This window comes from Zingiber officinale, chromosome 8B (genome assembly GCF_018446385.1).
Source record: "Zingiber officinale cultivar Zhangliang chromosome 8B, Zo_v1.1, whole genome shotgun sequence".
NCBI lineage: Eukaryota > Viridiplantae > Streptophyta > Magnoliopsida > Zingiberales > Zingiberaceae > Zingiber > Zingiber officinale.
In genome coordinates this window covers 78,213,493-78,228,825 of record NC_056001.1, presented here as the reverse complement: position 1 = coordinate 78,228,825, position 15,333 = coordinate 78,213,493, and the positions used below count along the sequence as shown (strand labels likewise).

At 41.9% G+C, this 15,333-nt stretch overlaps 1 protein-coding gene across 3 annotated transcripts in view; it reads right to left on the bottom strand.

Annotated features, from left to right (window-relative positions):
• LOC122015265 overlaps window positions 1-15,333 on the bottom strand; it is a 76,474-nt gene that overhangs the window by 14,995 nt on the left and 46,146 nt on the right. The window lies entirely within an intron of this gene.

The following is a 15,333-nucleotide window of genomic DNA, read 5'->3' as shown; positions in this document are numbered from 1 at the left end:
ATGGACTCCAACTCAAAGACACAAAGAAAGAAAAAAAATCCTAGTAAATAGACTACAATTCCTATCTTATAAAGAAAAGAAAGAAATTTTAAAAGAAAGAAAAAAATTTCCTAACAAACTCACGTCATAAAATCCCTAAATAGATTAAAACCCAAAAATACAAAAGATAAAAATTATCAAAATTACCTAAAATACCAAAAAAATATCTTAAATACTAAACAAGTGAAAATTATCAATAATAAAAATATGTGAATCCTCCTGCATAGTTGCCCTGAGTTGAAAGAACTCGTTCTCGAATTTAGAGTAATATCATATGGTAGCCCCGGAGAAAGATCCTTTGGTACCAAATCGGTAAAATCTACTAGCAACGATTGGACTATCACCTCCTCATCAAAATTGATTAAATTCACAATTAATCTAACATTGTATTGTAGCTCGGACATGGGCATGTCATTCTCTTTTATCTCAGTGTCCATGTTCACATTATACAGACTCGTTAAAACCTTAACTTGTGGTCTCCTCATATTAAGAACCTTCTGAACAACCTCAATACCTTGTTCCTTCTTTTAGCCAACAGCTCATCGACCCTCAAACCTTAGCTCTTTCTTGCTTCTGCTTTAACCACCTCTTCTCATCCTCACATCAAAATCATTAAATAATCATCATCGTACCATCTCCCCCATCACCTCCTCCGTGGAAATTCTTTTTCCTTAATCTACTCTCCACCACCAATTTCTAATTGGGGATCCGACTCCCTCGTCTTCTATGACAAAACCCTATCCCCCCCCCCCTCATCACCATTGAGGATCTAAAACTCTCAGCAAACGAGTAGGATGGTGGCCTAAAATATGGCGACAAAGAGAGACATCGCTCCATCGATTCCACAGGTGACAGCGAGAAGCACCGCTCTAGCTCCTCCCTCCTATCGGAACCTTGTTCCTGAAACCTCCAGATCTAACAATAGCACACTCAATCTTTGCCTCTCCTACGATACCCAGGATATGGACATTTTTTGAAGTCTCTACCACCAACTGTGCAAAGGCATTAGCGATGGCGGTGGCAATGGCGGTGGCTGTGGATCGCTTCACTTCTCTTCCCCTGACCTCCTCACGTCATCTTCCCCGTGGAAGGTTAGCTAAAACCCCTCCCCGACGTTGACATCGCTGTAAAGGTCGTCAAAGTCGTCGTCTTCACGATAGAACTGCTCCTCATCCTGTATAGCGAAGATTACCTAATTCCGTAGGAACCCACCGCCCTCGCCGTCTCCGTGATCCATCTCATGGAAGGCCAATCGATCTCGGCTTCAGAAACAGCGAAGTGTAAGTACCCAGTTGTTTTGATGTGGCCAACGAAATCAAGTTAGGTCCTGTGTATTTGATCTTTGTGTCTAAGTGTGCAGGAGTTTAGGAACACAGGAAATTGAGCAGAAGACACAACTAGCAAGAAGGATGGCACAGGAAGGGAGTTGATGGGTTCGGTGCGTCCGAATGACGAGGTGTTGCAGAAGAGTATGCTAACAGATGAGAAGGAAGCGCGCGGTGTTTTCGATGGATGAGTAGCCTGAGCGAAAGACTGCTCGAGGAGAGAAGGCCAAAGTGGGTTCGAATGAGCTTAACTCTAGAAGGTCGGAGGATCACCCAAGCGACCAGAGGAGCCAGCTATTGGAGAAGGTGTCGGATGGTCAGCCCGATGCTAACAGATTCGAGCGCCCGGACCACCAAGGTGCCTCATCGCAGTGTCGTTGCTGTGGATCACCTTTAGGTCCATGTCAACAACGGTCCGGGCGTCCGGACAGGGTTCAAGCGCCCGAACATGAAAAATTCAATCTCAAAGCCTTTGCGTGGAAATAAGGTTTGCCTCGCTAGGGCGCCCAAGAGGGTCCAGATGTCCGGGTTGCCACGTCAACAAACGGCTAGTTTCGACCAGTGGAGTATATTTGTTTTAATCAAAGTCGAAAGTTTTGGAAAGAGTACTTTTATAATTTCAGGCAATTCACCCCCCCTACTGGTAGGACTAGGTGGAGGAGCGAGGAATGCAGCGACGCTATGGAGACTCACTTCAAGCTCCCTATTCTCATGCTTCTGGTGGCGAAGTTGGTCCCTGCAACTCAGAGGCGCGCCGTTGGAGGAAGCCCTCCTAGTTGGTCATTCTGCGCCACTAGTCCACACGTCAAGCCTTCCTCCTTCAAGCTTTATAGCTTCGTGCTGGTGAAGAACATTTGGATTGACGTGGAGTTCGCTGGCATTAGGCTGGTGAACAGGTTCAATTACGGCGAGACTTTGATGGAGGTCGAACTCAATGGGGTTGTTGTGGGGAGTGCTCCGTGTTTCAAGAGTATCAATGTTATGAACTTGTGATGTTGTCCCTTGGATGATAACTAAATTTCCAGCAGCACTTTCAAATTTGACTTCTTGATGTTCTGCACTCAAACACCTGAGCTTCAGCTTCAACTTGAGCTGCTTCAGAATGTATTGGCCTGTTCATCAACTGTAGTAATTTTCTTTTGACCACAAGTGCATCCATCCAGAATATCACTCACACTTTTCTGTTCACATACCATTTGAGTTTCATTAGTTGAAACTACCTGCTCCCTATGATTGGAAGGTTCTGAAAAGAGAAAGGAGAAGCGTGCGCTATATTTCCTAGATCAAGGACGATATTCACACTATGAATCTCATAATTTGTTTTTCTCGATGGCCAGCCTGTAATGAAGAATGAGGCCAACTCACCTCTGTACAACTTGAATGAGAAGGGTCTGGATTGATTGCTTGGAGATCTTTGTCTTCAAAGAATTCAAAGGCTTCTGTACCAGCAAAATGCACAGAACCGTGCCTCATATTTCACTAGCAATGCTTGTTGATTTCTTTTTTTCAAATTTTATATCCTTGTTAACTTCATTATCGTTGTACACTGACCCGCTAATCTCTTCAGTCTTGCCCTCTAAGTCTTCCTCAAATGGTTTATAGCTTGATATAATTTGATAAAAGGTTCAAAATTACCTTGTTGGACAGAACATGAATCCAAAACAAATAAAGGATCATCATCAAGCACTTTGTCTGCTCCATAATCGTCATATATTGGATCATTAGCCGCCTCGATCTCATCTCCCACATCTTCCTCAATCAACAAACTCTCACGAATGATTAAATTCTCAAGGTCATCACCCTAAAGTACCTTGTCAACTTCTTTCAAATCATCTTCAAATCCGTCAAGGTCATCCTAGGCCTCGAAACCATCATCATTCTCTATGGCGAAACCTAATCGCCCCTGGAATGAAATTTGAGTGTAATCAACGGAAAGAAAGTGATCTTTCATCTTCTTCTTCATTGTATCCCGATCCTTGATCTTGGTCTTGCCTTGTCGGTCTTATAAGCGTCGCAAGTGCTCCCACCATGCCGATGTTAGACCTCTAAGTTTGAAGACAACCAACTCCACCTTTATCCGATCCGAAACTTGCTTATAGTTAAAGATCCACTCTACTTTGTTGATCCAATTAATAAAATTCTCTATCAATGATGTACTAGAAAATTCAGGTAGATTAACTCGAAATCTGAGGTCTCCATGTACATCCTCTCGACCATGTGTCTCACAATCTTCACAAATTCACACCATTTTTGCTAGATGCTTGGATAAATCTACGATTTGCCTCTATAAATCACGTCGAGTTAAATCTACAACTTGCCTCTGTAAATCTTCAATCAAGTTTTCGGTGCTACGACCACGGTGTGAGGCTTCCTTAGCCGGAACCTGCCTGACACGACCACGAGCACCACCACGACGACCTTCCATTGGATCTGATGCTCGGTTTCCTCAATCATACCAACTGACGCCGGACAAGATAGTTATTATCCTGCGAGCTAAAAAGAAAAGGGGGCTTTAAGAAGAAGGCAAGAAGAGATAATTGTTATCCTCCGATTTTTTTTAAAAAAAAATTATTTAATATTCGAGGATGGTCCCTCATATAACTAAACATATGTTTATATAAACTCCAACCCTAAGACACAAAGAAAGAAAGAAATCCAAATAAATGGACTACAATTCATATTTTGTAAAAAAGAAAAGAAACTCTAAGAGTGGAAAAATTTTCCTAACAAACTCACAATCCTAAAATCCCTAAACAAATTAAAAACTAAAATACAAAAGAAATTATCAAAAATACCAAAAATATCTTAAATATTAAAAAAGTAAAAAATTACTAAAAATAATAATAATAATCCGTGGATCCTCCTGCATCAAAAAATTATAGCAATTTGCTAATCAACCCATAGATTCTCTTACATTAACTAAATACTAGCCATGTTGCGATTAAAGTAGGGCATCACAATCTTATCCACTTCTAGCTTGACATCCACTCAAGGCTCAAAGTCTAAGACATAATTTACAATAATGCCTAATACGGCGTGTGGGATCCAAAGTGACCCAGCAGAATAAAGGTCATACTCTATCAATACCAACAATAAGGTCCCTGCTATGATACCAATTATAATTATAATGATCTGCCCAGATGCCCATATGCCTAACAAGTGGTTGATTAATTTATAACTAACCCAAATGCTTAAGACAAAGAAAATAACAATTCTCACATTTACACTTTTATACTTTATTAGCCAACAATTAACCATGTGGGATTAAAACAATGTTTAATATTTCAATCCATGCTGGAGTTTGATTTCTGACTAAAACCATAGAATTTTAGTACCATATTGTATCATCTTGATACAATTTCAATACTTTAATTAAATTAATAATAATAGTAATCAACTGTTTATTGTATTAATTGTTTGCCTAATGATTAATGAGATTAGTTGTACGTGTTTATTCTTCTGCTATATTTATTGATTAATTTAACCACCTCAGTCTAGTAGATTGTATATTTCTTTCATTTTTTTAATAATTTACATTTATAACTTATTTAAATTTTGTAAGTAGAATGTTGGAATAAGCAACGAGAAAATGAGACTTCCTTGGCCCTCTATAAATTTTACTTTTGAATTCTGCAACATTAGAACAACTTTAGATTGAAGCTTTTGATTATTAAGGATGTATTTGAAATGAACATATATTTTTATGGTTGTATGAAATTGTATATAAAATTATTTCATAAGCATTTGATAAAAAATTTGAGTATTAAACTTCACTTTGTTTATTGTACTTTTCTTGATGATCCAAAATAAAATTTTTAGATGAAGTGAAATAATTCAAAATTTTGTCATTTAGTTTTTTTTTCAAGTAACTATAACCATAATTATTAGAATGGATGAAAAATGGAGCCGTAGAATTTTTTAATAGGCTTAAATTAAATTTAAATTTTGTAATTAAATTTACTTAGTTTTGTATATAATTTGGCTCAAATTTGAATTTTTTGGATTCAGTATTTTCTTGATAAAATTAAATTTGAATTTAGAAATTTTGTATACCTTCAAATTGACCTGAGTAGTTTGTTTTTAAAAAAACCTTAATTACAAAATAGAATAATTGATATTTATCTTATACATACAATATATCAAAGGACCAGAAATGAGAAAAAACATTTAACAAAAAGATATAGCAATAACACTACACGATATGACAACTACTACACGATATGACAACTGAAGGGAAAAGAAAATTTTAGATAAAGACTATGAAAAATGTCAAATATATGTCATTTTATATTACCCTTACATTCTTTTTTAGAACCAAAACAAAGATACTACAATCGAAGATTAATTTGATGTAGTTTTGATAGATGATAAAAAATGATAGTATGATGCACAAAACTCCTCCAATGCGGACTCCAAGGGAAGGGTTGGATCATATTAAGTCTATTGTACACGACCTTACCCTACATTGCAAAAAGTTATTTCCACGACTCGAACCCATGAAGATAAGGTGACACAACAACAACTTTATGATTGCACCAAGGCGCCTATTCACGTAGTTCTGATAGATAATAAAGAAAAAATAAGCTAAAAATCTACATAGTATTAAAACTTGGTTGGCAATTATAGGCACCTCTTGATTTTCACTTTTGCTTGCAAATTAAGTGGTAGACATTCTCCATTTACAACTTCTTATCCATGTCATCCTTGTGCAAAATTGTGTACAAGGACTCTAGTACCATAAAAACAAGTATAATATATTCCAAAAATCTAGCAAAATAATAATTTTTAATATCTCTCTACGTTCAATAGTGTTAAAGTACCAAGAGGCTTCATAGACCTCAAAAGTGAACATATCCTTTTCTGGGATGACCATTAAGTGAGTTGTAAATCTAGTTGCTTCTATTTTTGAATAAAGGTTAATTGTATTAAAGTTGATCGAGGACTTACACGAGGAGCACTCAAAAATCTAAAGACATGCATTTAAACCTTTCTAAACATTCTCTCAATGTTTGGCACTCCCCTTTATATTGACATCGATTTCTGATTGGTCAAATCAAATAGATCATACAAGATACACCCAAGTGACGAGCTTTGTTGAGCATGCTCCCTCCATGATATCGTTGTAGGAACGTCTCCAACAAGGTTACTGTCTAAAAGGTATGCCCAATGTGTAGCCAACTTTGAGCCCTATCCCACAAAGAATTAATGAACAACATATGAGTTAGTGGGCCAGTCCCCGCCTAGCATACAGGTATTTTGTTATGCCTTTTCTTTGGTACTTATGATATTCATTTTTTTCGAACAGAGAACCGAGCAATGGTGTTATCAAGTCCTTACTATACAAGTTTCTATACCGCTTTCTCGCTAGGTCATGAGCTGCTTTTGATCTAACCCTGGTACTAGAAGACTCTGTTGGGTCAACCTATGGTGTACCGGTTGTTATGCCAATAGCAGCGCCGGGCAGCTAAGTTGGTATGGAAGAATTGCTACTTTGCGGGAAATCCTTCTCTATACAAGTTCTCGTATGAGGTTTTTGAATAGAACTTCAATAGGTGAGAGCTGTAAGCATCGTGAGGTGTGAAGCGATCTCGTACTAAACGAAACGACTTTTACTTTCGAAGATTCAGATTCATGGTATAAAGAAGAAAATACGAATATCTGAATTACATTCTATATAGAATAGATTCAGATTCATGGTATGAAATTGGATATTGAATTTCATTATACTTTTTGATCTATTAGCAGTTCGAATAAGCCGAGCAAGATAGGGACATAGCATTATGCGGGACCTACCCGAGCCGGTAATTTGCACCAGTGCACTTTGTCGTTTGCAAGCTACCACATGACAAACTAAAGTCATATGCAGCAGCTCCACGCCACAATTCTGGATCGAAGCATGAGCCCAGCATTGCCACAGCTTACTCAGCAAAACTAGCCCTTGAACTGTTTGGCGGATTTAAATCGGTTTCTTAATGAGGGAGATGTCAGATGGTTTCGCTTGTCACTCCCACATGTCAATGCATTGGAGGTATTGGTGGTGAGCCCACTACACCCAAAGGGAGTCCTTTCACTAGATGTTCCACAAGGACTTGGACAATAGTGCAAAATTCCATATCTTGAGATCACACAGTCCGTATCCCCCCTTCGCCTTTTGCCAAGTACATGGTAGCCCAAGAGATGGGTAGATGCTTGGTGGACCATACAAAAGAGCGACAAATAACATATATCTTGTCTATCATTGCTTGTCTATCATTGCAGAAGGGATTGGTAAGATGAAAAGTCAAAAGCATTCGATACCTTGGAACACCGTCATCACCAATTCAAGTTTGCCCGCATATGATAAAGTTTGATTGGGCCATGAAGCAAGTTTCCACAGGATAGCCTCCATCAAAGGACCATAATTGTAGATCCACAACTTCTCCGCCACAAGAGGAATGCCCAAGTATCGGAACGGAAAAGAACCTCTTTGAAAACCTATGATTTCCAACAGTCTACTTGCTGTGGGGTCATCAATTCTAGCCATGAACAGATTGGATTTACTGAGGTTAAGATGCAACCCTGCAACCAGTCCAAACTGCCTCAAACAATCTGCAATCAAGCTAATTGTTGGTTCATCGGCCCTAGCAAAGAGTAAGAGATCATTCGCATACGCTAGGTGAGTGATACCGATGCTGGCGCACATAGAATGATAGTGAAAGGTCGGTTTCATAACAGTAGATCTAAGTATTCTCGAGAACACCTCTAAACATAATCCAAAGAGAAAGGTTGATAGTGGATCACCTTGCCTCAAGCCCCTTCTCCCTTTGAAGAATCCTTGCATTGCTCCATTAATACCCACCGAGTAGGAGATGGTGGTTACACATTCCTCTATCCATGTGATGTACCGCTCTGGAAATCCAAGCCGTCGAAGTGCAACAAGCAAAAACCACTAGTCGACGGAATCAAAAGTCTTTTGGAGATTGACCTTAAGTACACATCGTGGTGAAGTTCTCTTCCATGCGTACTTCCTCAAGAGCTCTTGGATAAGATGGATGTTCTCCACAATGGAACGGTCCTTAACATAAGGGATCAATGATGTTGGTCATCACCTCTCGCAGCCTTCCCGCCAAGATTTTGGATATGATCTTGTACACGATAGTGCAACAAGCAATCGGTCTGTAGTTCATAAGCCTCAATGCATGATCCGACTTCGGAACTAACACAGACGGTGTGATTCTATTGCTTGAGGAGTTGCCTTGTTTCGAAAAATTCCTAGATTGTTGCATAGACATAAGAATGCATCACTCGCCTTGAACAAATTTGAGTCATATCCATCCGGCCCTAGAGCTCGAGCGGTGCCAATGTTGAAGAGGGTTGCGCGTATGTCCTCGGAAGAAATTGGAGCGACAAAACCTTACTGTTGGACATTTATAAGCACTGGCCCATCAAGTTATATGTTGTCCAATCCCCTCTTGTGCCCAACAAGCTCTCGAAATATGATATGAATTCCTCCGCAACCTCAAATATGCTAGTGGTTTGCTCCCTGAGCATTTTTGTGATGGTTATCAGTGCATTTCACTTGTTATTCCTCTTGATCAGATCGTGGAAAAACTTACTGCACCGGTCAGATTGCTTGAGATATGCACACTTGGCCTTTAGTTGATAAAATGATCGGTCTGCCTCTGTTAGCCTACTTGTCGTTAACCTTAAGTTGTTGTAGTGCTCTAGTGTCAGCTCCCCTGCAAGTATTTTCTGTTAGGCGGCCTCTAGTTCAGTCACAGCTCGCTTCTCCTTCTCTAAAATCTATTGGAAATGCAATCTATTAAGGTTTCGCAACTGCGGTTTGAGGCAAAATTGAGTTGTCCCTGTGATCAGATCCTCCCATGACTCATGAAGTCTATGGTGCTAGGAAATACCTGATGTAGTGTATGCTAAAAACACGTTTCGTAAATATGCATAGTGGAAGACTTAACGATAAATAAATTAATTTATTATATCACACAGACCACACGCATACAAGATATAATTGCACAGACAAGATCATAAAACAAAATGAAATCGAATTACAATTATTCTAGATACATCTTACGAATGACCTGTAACGAAAAGGGTATCAAACTTTTGCGACATTATCGAAACTCGTCTCTATTCATATCCATGTCGAACTCTTCAAAACGACTCCAAGAGGACAAGCTTCGCCTTTGGAAGATACTAGCAATGAACGAAGGAGAAGAATCAAAAAGAGGAAAAAGAAACAAAAAGAAGATCTTCTTGCTTTGGGTGGCTCACGCAAAAGCAGGAGGATCTTGTTGTGACCGACAACAAAAGGAAGAAGAGAGAGGAGATGAAACCTTTAAGTTAAAAATTAATTGAATATTAATTCTCTCCTATCAATATAATCTCTTCAACTATGAGTTATATTAGAAAGTCCAAATCCAACCCATTATGCCTTATCCAAAAATTAGCTCATTAATCCCTTGGTTTGGTTCACAACTAAATCTAGTTGGTTCATGACTAAACCAAATAGGGTTCAACGCTTTCATAAGAGATGTGACTCATCCACGCTTCCGTTCCGACAAATATTGTCATATTTATCTTATATATGATCCAACCAAACATTTATCTCTTGATTTGAGAATCCTATTATCTAACTTGTTTTACGTCTTTTAAAGACTCGTAGTGCGTGAAACCCCAATAGGCTCCTAATTTATCTTGGTCGTCCATAATTAACTACTTAATTATGGAACAATCATGAGTAGCGCCTAGTAGTACATCATGATCTCCAATTAACCAAAAAATCACAGTTGATCTCAGAACTAATTCTGAATCCTTCAACAATTACAATGAGTCGTGTCTCGTTCCTTTCATTCATCTTATACTCACTTGGTTCAGGATATGGTCTGTATTTGCCTCCACTAGGCTGACTATGTCACACCTAGCTCAAGTAATACTTCCTCGTTCTGCGGATTAAAATTACTCATACATGTATACAAGAGTCTCATGCTCTTAACATGTGATGTTTTGACCAAAGACTTTGAGTAATAATCCTAACGAATGGTCATAGGGTATACATCTCCTTGCGAAAGAGATATTGGACTCCCTTGTATTTTAAGAGCTTGTGGAAGCCCCTAACTTTCCAACTAGCAAGCTTCATATTTTATTGCAGACACCACATGTCCGTCGTTGCCCATATATAGTCACTTCCTTCCATTCTGTGTCTTTGCTTGACGCACCCATGTGTTGCATGTTTTGTTGTGCGTTGCCTCCACTCTGCTGCACACTAGCCTAGTCATTGCCTCCGCTCTGTTGTACACTGGTTTGGGGGTTGCCTCCACTGCACTAGCTTGTGCAGGCATAAAGCCACTGCCTCCGCTCTATGCACCACTACCCCCGCCCTGCATGCCACCGTCTCCGCTCTCTACACTAGTGTGCAAGTGTCGAGCCACTGCCTCCGCATTGTATACCACTGGCTCCTCTCTTCTCACTATCATGTGCGGACTGCAAGCCACTGCCTCCATTCTATATGTTATTACCTCCGCTCTACGCACTATCACAGCAAGTCGTGGCCTCTACTCTATGTATCATTGTCTCCACTCTAGGTGTCACTTGCTCTACCCTCTGTGTCATTGTAAGCTCTGCTCTACGATGGTCTGGCTCCACCCTCTGCCCTAGTCTGCTTGGGCGGTAAGCTCTTATCGCCATTCTCAGCTCCGCTCTGGCCTAGCTCCTCCCTCTACACCATGCACTGGATCCCTTGGTCCATGGTGTTGTCGTGTTTACTATGTCTACTCACGCGCGGCCACTGCGCTCTGCCGTCCATGTGATATCGATTGTCGACTGCCCTGTGTAAACTACCTTATGGCCCTTAGTGTATCGTTTTGCAGATCCTAACAGTTCTTAGAGTGACCAATGCGTCTACAACCATCACAAAATTCCACCATTGTCTCAAACTTAACCTCTAAGTTTACCGGCGCTTCCGTTGGAAGCGTGATCGGCACCATGTCAATTTGCATACCCTCCATATCCACCTCGATCAATAGCAATGTTCTAAATTTCGCCCTAGGCGGCCGCCTAGGCGCTGTGCGGCGGCAAGCCGCGCCGGAAACCAGCCAGGCGGAAGACCTAGGCGGCCCTTGGCGGTCCTCGGCGGGCTTCGGCGGCCAACGCGGGCTTCGGCGGGCTTAGGTATTTTAGGTACGATTTTAATCACTAAATCAGATTTGCGGAGAGGCTGGCGCTTCGTCTTCTTTCTTTCATCGCCGACTTGTGTCTTCTCTCATCGCGGCCTGCAACTTCCGGTGAGTTTTTATTGTTTTCTTGTTCTGTTCATTGTTTTTTTTTTGTTTCTTCGTCGTCACGACGTCGCGGCAACTCTCTGGCAACACCGGACGAGTCGCAGGGCATCAGACGCCACCGGAAGAGTCGCCGGACGCGTCCGGCGCGTCCGGCGAAGTCTGTCGTTGCTTCCAGCAGCGTCGGTAGCATCGCGATGCGCCAAAAGCTTTCCGCGACGCTACCGGAGCCGCTGGAAGCAACGTCGGACTTCGCCGGACCACCGGACTCGTCCGACGACGCTTCCGGCGGCGCTGGAGGCCTCCCGCGAGGCGCCTATGGCGGCCGATGGCGTTCGACGTCGCGGCATCGCGGCGTTTTTTTCTTCGATATTTAATATTTTGTATTTATTTTATTTAATAATTAATAAATTAAAACAATTCCTAACGGGGATAATTTCAATAATAGGGTAGGGTTTAGGGTTCGGTTCATAAAGCCGAATAGGAATATAGGATTCAATAATAATAGTATTATTATAATACTAATAGATTTAATTTTTTTTAATAAATAATTAAATATTATTAAATATTAATTTATATAACAGATTTAAAAAAAATAAAAATCATTATAAATATTTTCAATTATCATTTATCAGATTTAAAAATATAAAAATAAATAAAATTTAAAAAATCATAATACATATTGTTAGAATAAGTAAAAGGGTATTTGTGTCTTTTGGTGTATATCTTCTTTCCTATATAAAGGCCTAACTCGTGGGGGTTCTCATGACACAAGATTCTAGGTTTTACTTTAAACATGATATCAGAGCCAAGTTAAAACCCTAATTTCTTTTCTCTATCCGCGCCGTCTCTTTCTGCCGAGCCTTTCTCTTCCGCAAGCGACGCGCGAGTTCTTCTCCAGCGCCGCACCGCGCGAGTTCTCCAGCGCCGCACCGCGCGACGCGCGAGTTCTTCTCCAGCGACGCGCAAGTTCTTCTCCAGCGCCGCACCGCGCGAGTTCTCCAGCATCGAGCTTCGCCTGCTGGTTCGTGGACGCTGAGCTCCGCCTCGTGGACGCCCGACGCCCGCCTGCTGTTTCGTGGACGCCAGACACCCAACGCCCGACGCCCGACGCCCGACGCCCTTCTGTTCGCGTTTTCCTCTTCTCGCGCGGCTAGGGCACAGCAGCGCTCCCCTCTCCCCCACAGCGTTTTCTCCTTACTTCTTCTTCTTTCCGGCCGGCGACACCTCTTCTTCTCTCCAGCGGCGACGGACGGCGACGGACGGCGTACCTAAGGGCGGCCCATTCGCCGGAGTCCTCATCGAGCCCTCTGGGTCCTCCTCACTGGCGTTGCCATCTTCATCAATCATGTGCCCTCTCGAACACCAGAAGCTAGCTGCTGTTCCCATGCCCTAAAGCGATCTCTCGCTGCTTCCTTCCGAGCAGCCTCTGCCGCTGTTGGGTTTCTTCTGCCTGTCACCAGCAGCCAACAAGTTCTATTCATGACTACCTCTGGCGCCCCGAAACCAGATACCTCAATCTTTACCAACCATATTACTGCACCCCTTTCTTCCAAGCAGTTGGATGGTAAAAATTATATCTCCTGGGCATCTCACATTGAACTTTGGCTTATTGGACAGGGATATGAGACACATCTCACTCAAACTGAAGAAGATATTCAAGACGCCGATCGTCCTCTGTGGAAGAAGGTTGACGCTCAGTTGTGTTGTATTATCCGAGCCACCATCCATTCATCTCTTAGGAATGTCTTCCGTACTCACAAAACCTGCAAAGCTGTTTGGACGCAAGCTCAACAACTCTTTACAAACACCTCTCGACGACTCTATCAAGTTTGTGAAGATCTCATGACTATCCTCAGCGCCAATCAAATTAAGGATTCATGCCCACAGATTATTCTCATGTTCGTGACCAGATCCTGGGCAGCCCCACAGAAGCTACCATGGAAAATACCTGGGTGACTCTTATCCGTGTCCCGGCCAAAGTCTTGACGATGCCTTCTTCTGTTCCTATTGACTCGTCAGCTTTGGTCTCTCGACACAAAGGACCTCCACCTCGCAAGGGTGGCAAAGGACGCCCTTGGTGTGATCATTGCCACCGACCGGGACACACGATTGATAAATGCTGGAGTCTGCATGGTCGTCCTCCTTGTGCTGCTCAGATTGTTCAGAGTTCTGCTGCTCCTTCAGCTGTCACTTCACAGTTAACACCTGATTCGACTTCAACACCTTCCTATACTGACTTTCTGAAATGGTTTGAGGATCGACAGGCTTCGGGCTCCACTGCTACCATTGCAGACGCTGGTACTTCTTTTGCTGGCATATCTCGTTCTTCGAGTCCTTGGATTCTTGATTCTGGGGCCACCAATCATATCACTGGTAATAAATCCCTTTTTTCCTCTCTCACTACTTCTGGTAATTTACCAATGATCACCATGGCCAATGGTTCCCAAACTCAATCTCAGGGTATTGGTATTGTTCATCCTTCTTCATCTCTTTCAGTTCATAATGTTCTTTATGTTCCCGGCGCTCCTTTTAATTTATTGTCAATAAGTCAACTTACTCGATCTCTTGATTGTGTCATTTCTTTTACTAACACGTCTGTTTCCTTACAGGACCGGAGTACGGGGAGGATGATTGGCTTCGGATGTGAATCTCATGGCCTATATCGACTTCACCAACCCTCTTTTGTTGGTTCGGCGGCGGCATCTCCACTTCTTATTCATGCTCAGTTGGGACATCCAGGTCTTAATAAGTTGAAACAGTTACATCCTAGTCTTTCTCACTTAGAGTCTTTATCTTGTGCGTCGTGTCAATTAGGTAAGCATGTTCGTAGTTCTTTTTCTCCTCGTATTGAGAGTCGGGCTATGTCTCCCTTTTCTTTGGTTCATTCTGATGTTTGGGGTCCGAGTCGTGTTTCTTCTACAATGGGGTCAAGATATTTTGTTACTTTTATAGACGATTTTTCCCGTTGTACATGGTTATATCTAATGAAGGATCGTTCAGAGTTGTTTTCTATTTTTGAATCCTTTTTCCTTGAAATAAAAACTCAATTTGGTACTTCCCTTCGAACTTTGCAAAGTGATAATGCACGCGAGTATTTATCTACTCAGTTTCGTACCTTCTTGACATCTCATGGTGTGCTGCATCGCACGTCTTGCCCTCATACCCCTCAACAGAATGGGGTTGCAGAACGCAAGAATCGTCATCTCCTTGAAACCACTCGGACTCTTCTTCTCCATTCTCATGTCCCTCATCAGTTTTGGGGTGATGTCGTACTTACTGCGTGTTATCTCATCAATCGCATGCCTTCATCCACTCTCCAGGGTAAAATACCTCATCAGGTGCTTTATCCACATCAGTCCCTTCATCCCGGCATTGACAAACTCTCTCCTCGGTCTCATAAGTGTGTCTTCCTTGGGTACCCACGGTCTCAGAAAGGGTACAAGTGTTATTCCCCTACTCTTCGTCGGTACTTCATCTCTGCTGACGTCACATTCTTTGAGTCGGTTTCTTTTTTTGGTCCTTCCGCTTCACAGGCCGAGGTTTCTCCCTCTCCACCTGCACCAATGACTATCTTTTATCCTCCGGAGGCGCCTCTATCACCTCCTGCCTCGTCTCCTCCTTTGCAGGTTTATCAGCGTCGTCCTCGTTCTGCTTTGCCGCCGACCAACACTGACACTGCTGTGGGCACATCTGTA